Source organism: Callorhinus ursinus, unplaced genomic scaffold (genome assembly GCF_003265705.2).
Source record: "Callorhinus ursinus isolate GAN/ISIS: 27379988/994484 unplaced genomic scaffold, GSC_fseal_2.0 scaffold2, whole genome shotgun sequence".
Taxonomy (NCBI): Eukaryota; Metazoa; Chordata; class Mammalia; order Carnivora; family Otariidae; genus Callorhinus; species Callorhinus ursinus.
In genome coordinates this window covers 89240503-89246361 of record NW_027397064.1, presented here as the reverse complement: position 1 = coordinate 89246361, position 5859 = coordinate 89240503, and the positions used below count along the sequence as shown (strand labels likewise).

The 5859-nt window shown below is 36.8% G+C and overlaps 1 pseudogene; it reads left to right on the top strand.

The window, feature by feature from the left end:
- The first annotated feature begins 686 nt into the window (after nucleotides 1-686).
- LOC112811115 (cyclin-H pseudogene) lies at nucleotides 687-1656 on the top strand (annotated as a pseudogene).
- The last annotated feature ends 4203 nt before the right edge of the window (nucleotides 1657-5859 follow it).

Below are 5859 nucleotides of genomic sequence, written 5' to 3'. Positions count from 1 at the left end.
CAAAGTTGGAGTTATCACAATCCAGATTTCAAACTATATTATAAATCTATAGGAACCAAAAGAGTATGGTTACATAAACACATAGATCAATGGAACAGAATAGAGATCCTAGATATAAACTCATATGGCCAATTAACATATGGCAATAGAGGCAAGAATATACAAAGGGGGAAAGAACAGTCTCTTTGTTAAATGGTGTTGGCAAAACTGGACAGCTACATACAAATGAATGAAACCAGACTACTTTTGTACTCCATATACAAAATAAATTCAAGATGGATTAAAGACCTAAATCTGACATCCAAACACACAAAACACCCAGAAGGTACATCAATAAACTCTTTGTAAGGGGCACCTGGGGGCTCCTAAGTGACTGCCTTCAGCTCAGGTCATGAACCTGCAATCCTGGAATGGAGGCCAGCATGGGGCTCCCTGCTCAGTGGGGAGTCTGCTTCTCCCTTGGACCCTCCCCCATCTAGAGCTCGCACTCTTTCAATCAAATAAAATCTTAAAAAAAAAAATAAATAAGCTCTATGATCTTAACATAAATGCGCCTGACTGGACTGAACTGATGCCCTCAGTTTCCACAGGCTTGCGATGATGACTTAGGTGCTTATTTTCCCCACGGGGTTGTGGTGTTTGGGGTCTTTTTGTCCAGACTCCTGGGCCTGCTTTAGGATTTTGTGATGTACCAACACAGTGGCCAGAAGCGGCACTGGACTTTCACCAGTGAGGGGCAGCTGGCACGACTGTGGGCCAACACCAACTGCAAATTCAAATGCAAAGTGCTGGCCAATGGGAAGTTTCTTCCAAATGATCCAGTCTTCCTTGAGCCTCATGAAGAAATGATGCTTTGTAAATACTATGAGAAGAGATTATTAGAATTCTATTCTGTGTTTAAGCCAGCAATGCCAAGGTCTGTTGTGGGTACAGCTGGTATGTATTTCAAGCGTTTTTATCTTCATGATTCAGTAATGGAATATCACCCCTGGATAATAATGCTAACTTGCGAATTTTGGCCTGCAAAGTAGATGAATTCAATGTATCTAGTCCACAGTTCGCTGGAAATCTGTGGGAGAGTCCTCTTGGGCAAGAAGAGGCACTTGAACAGATTTTGGCATATGAACTACTTCTTATACAGCAACTTAATTTCTACCTTATTGTCCACAATCCTTATAGACCCTTTGAGGGCTTTCTCACTGATTTAAAGACTCACTACCCCATGATGGAGAATCCAGAGATGTTGGGGAAAACAGCTGATGACTTTCTTAATAGAATTGCATTGAGGGATGCTTACCTTTTATACACACCTTCCCAAATTGTCCTGACTGCCATTTTATCTAGTGCATCTCGAGCAGGAATTACTATGGAAAGTTATTTGTCAGAAAGTCTGATGGTGAAAGAGAACAGAACTTGCTTGTCACAGTTACTAGATATAATGAAAAGTATGAGAAACTTGGTAAAAAATATGAGCTACCCAGATCTGAAGAAGTTGCTGTTCTGAAACAGAAGCTGGAGAGATGTCACTCTGCTGAGCTTGCCCTTAACATAATTACGAAGAAGAGGAGAGGCTATGAAGATGATGATTAGGTCTCAAAGAAACCCAAGCATGAAGAGGAAGAATGGACTGACGATGACCTGGTAGATTGTCTCTAACCATTTGAAACTGACTTTCCAATGCTACCAATCAACAGAAGGATGAAGCATATCTGGCATTTAACTTTATTGAAAAATGAAATAATATGAAAGCATCAAATATATTAAAATTTTCTATGTTATTTTTTTCCTTTCAGGATAGCTTTATGTTAAATAAAACCTCTGAAAGGAGCCAGAATAGCACCTGGTTTAAATCATCTTGCCCCATCATGACTAATATCAAATCAGTCTACAGTAGTCAAAGCTATAATTTATATGCCTATATTGTTTCCAACAAAATAAAAGAAGCAAACCTGTTTTTTAGGGGGAAAAAAGCACAAAGAAAGGTCACAAAAAATAAAAACGAGTAATCAGCTTTAAATACGCTAGAGAATGTTTTTTTTGCCCTCTAGAAACCTTTATAAATGCCTTCTTAAATGTCACCGTGATATACTTAGCTTTCTTGTATGTAACTACTGAACTACAAAATGCACTTCAACTGTCAAGTGCTTTAACTGAAATTGAAAGCCAGTTACCCAGGGTAATCATAATCAGTATTTGTTGTCCTCAATTAGTTACCTGAAAACATTACCAAATAAGTTCTGAAGAAGAAATCAAATACATAGTCTTGAATATTGGTCTAGATAAAAACCTGTTATAGGTCAGTAGATAGTTTTGAAACTGAATATACCATTTGTTACTAACACATTACTCAGATGAATCCATATAAACAGGTGTTATAGCTACTAAGAACTTTTCAAATTAAATATGTTCAAGAATTTTAATTCAAATTGAAGTGAGTTGATATAAAATGTAACTGCAGAGTATGGTACTAAAATACTTGGATATGATCCTGGCTGTCTATTTCACTTCCGTGACTCTGGTCAAGTTCTAAAGCTCTCTGTGCCAATTTCCCAAGGAGCAAATGGGGAAAATAATGCCCACTTTTCCTAGGATTAATGGGAATAGGGCTTACATACACTAAGTGTTCAACATATTAATAGCAAAAAAAATAAGCTCTTTGTCATTGGTTTTAGCAATATTTTTTGGATCTTTCTACTGAGGGAAGGACAACAACATCAAAAACAGAAAATAGGGTCTACATCAAACTAAGCTTTTGCACAGCAAAGGAAACCATTAATATATCAAATAAAGGAACACTCTAAAAGGGAGAATATATTTGCAAATGAGATATCTGATAAGGAGTTAATAACAAAAATATATAAGGGACTTCTACAACTACACACTAAAAAATAATCCCATTAAAAATTTGGCACAGGACCTAAATAGCCTTTTTACCCCCCAAAGAAAACATACAGGTGGTCACAGACATATAAAAAGATGTTCAACATCACTTGTCATTGGGGAAATGCAAATCAAAACCACGAAGAGATATCACCTCATACCTGTCAGAATGGCTAGCATCAAAGAGACAAGAAATAACAAATGTCAGCAAGGATGTGGAGGAAAGCTAACCCTCATACACTGTTGGTGGACTGTGATTGGTGTAGCCACTGTGGGAAACCTTATGGAGGTTTCTCAAAAATTAAAAATAGAGGGCGCCTGGGTGACTTAGCTGGTTAAGTGCTTTCCTTCGGCTCAGGTCATGATCCCAGAGTCCTGGGATTGAGTTCCACATTGGACTCTCTGCTCAAGCGGGGAGTCTGCTTCTCTCACTCTGTGTTCTCCTTCTCTCTCAAATAAATAAAATCTTTAAAAAAATTAAATATAGAAATACCAAAATCCAGAAATTCCACTTCTGGGTATTTACCTGAAGAAAATGTAAACACTAATTCAAAAAGACATTTATTGTAGCATTATTTACAATAGCCAAGATATGGAAACAACTTAAGTGTCCACTGGGAGATGAATGGATAAAGAAGATATGGTATATACGTACATAGGGATATACAATGGAGTATTACTCAGATATAAAAGAATAAAATCTTATTTGCTATAACATGGATGGACCTAGAGGGTATTATGTTAGGTTAAATAAGTCAGAGAAAGACAAATACTATATATGATTTCATTTACATGTGGAATTTAAAAATCCAAACAAATTAATAAAACAAAACTGAAACAGCCTCAAATACTGTTTGCCAGAGGGGAGGAGGTGGGGGAGATGGGTTAAATAGGTGAAGGGAATTGAGAGGTACAAACTTCCAGATAAAATAAGTCACAGGGATATAGAGTACAACATAGAAAATGTTGTCTATAATATTGAATAACTATGTATAGTGACAGACGGTGACTAGACTTTTCATGTTGATCGTTTTGTAATATATGTAAATGTCAAATCACTATGTTGTATATCTGAAACCAATATAATATTGTATGTCAACTATACTTAAATTTTAAAAATTAAATTCCTAATGCTTCCAGAGACTGTGGACATCCATACCACTGATGCAAGAAGTATTTTCATCTTTTTTTATTCATGTTGATTTTATTCATGTAAGTAGTTTATTTGCATTTATTTTTCTTTCTTTTTAAAAATTATATTTGAGAGAGAGAGAGCACATGAGCAGGGGAGAGGGACAGAAGGAGACGAACAGTGGGAGAGGGAGAAGCAGACTCCCCATCGAGCAGGGAGCCTGATGAGGGGCTCAATCCCAGGACCCTGAGATCACAACCTGAGCCGAAGGCTGATGCTTAACCATCTGAGCCACCCAGGCACCACTTCATTTGTATTTAGGTTTTCAATTTTTTCCCAGTGATTATCGGGAATATATTATAAGAAAAGAAAATGTAGTCATTATCAAACATTGAGTTATGCATTAGGATGTTTTTTTTTATAAGACATAGGTATTCACTAAAAAATGTACTACTTTAAAATGGTAAAGCCAGTCATATTATTTTAGTTTCAGTAAATTTAATTTACTTAATTCAAAAGGAGAGGTCTTCTCCCTTTTGTTACTGACATCCCAATTGTGTGGGCAGCAACCAAAGGGCTCAGTTTTACAAACCTGCATTACCTTGTCCTTCTCTCAAACAGCAAAGGCCAAGTAATGTGATTTTGGCCAAGTAAATATAAGTACAAGTAGCTGACAGATCTCCCTGAAAATCTCCTTTCAAGTGAGTAGAGTCAGCATATTCATGCCCTTTGACCCTTTACCATCTCCTTTCCTTCGGCCTGGTGAGAGTATGAGAGCTGATGCTGGAACAGCCAGCTTAAGACCATTAATGAAAAGCCAAGAAAAGTCTCAGAAACCTGGACTCGGATACCTTTTAGCAGCGGGTGCAATGCCCGCAAATACCTGCCTTCAGACTTACTGGGTGAGTGGACTATAAATCCCCAATGTAAGTTATAGGACACCGTGGGCAAATTCTATCTCCAACAGTTAAAGGGCTACAGGGAAAAATAAATAGAAAGGAAGCAAATTATGTGTATTTTAGGAGGTGGAGTATAAGAAATGATCATTTTTAAGGACGATTTTCAAGTCTGCTTTTCTGTACTTATAGGTGACTGGCAAGATTTCATCTTCCCGTAAGGTATTCAATCCTAAGAGAAGCTTGTAGCATTCCCGTCTCTTTCACCTATTCTTTAACAAAGAGGTCTTCCCTCAGGGAACTATTTCTGAGCTCTCACTCATAGGTAATTGAGAGACTGTCTCCAAATTCTTTTTTAGTTCCTTTCCCTAATTTCTGATTCTTTTTCTTCAATACCCCATTACTTTCCTTCTCACCCTACTCCTCTCCTTTGCTTTTATCTCTTAGCTTTTCTTTACCTCTATTTTGTCCTTTTTCCCTTTATGCATTTTTAAATATATATTGCGATTCTGAAAAATCAGTTATTTTATTCTCTCTCCCACCATTCCAAATGTTTAAGCGACTGAAACTATGGGAAATATTAAAAAGTCATTTTAGTAGGCAAATATAATGACTAATACTGTCAGTGGACTGGCTATACCCACACACCCATAATTCATGTATAAACAAATATACATGTATATCTACACATTATATATACTGGTTGGTGTTCTTTAGAGAGAGCTTTGTTACGAAATGGTAACATATCACTGCAAAAAAGAAAAAGTTCTCTTGGTACTTCTTGATCTCAGTGGTTTTCATAGCATGACATAGTACTTGTTGGTGTACAATGTCAGTGTGTATGCATGTACTACACGCACTTAAAAAATTTTATTCCATAGCAGATTTAAAGCAACTTCCCCATTTCTTATACTAAACATGATGTTAGTCTTAAAGGTGCTTGCTCACTTT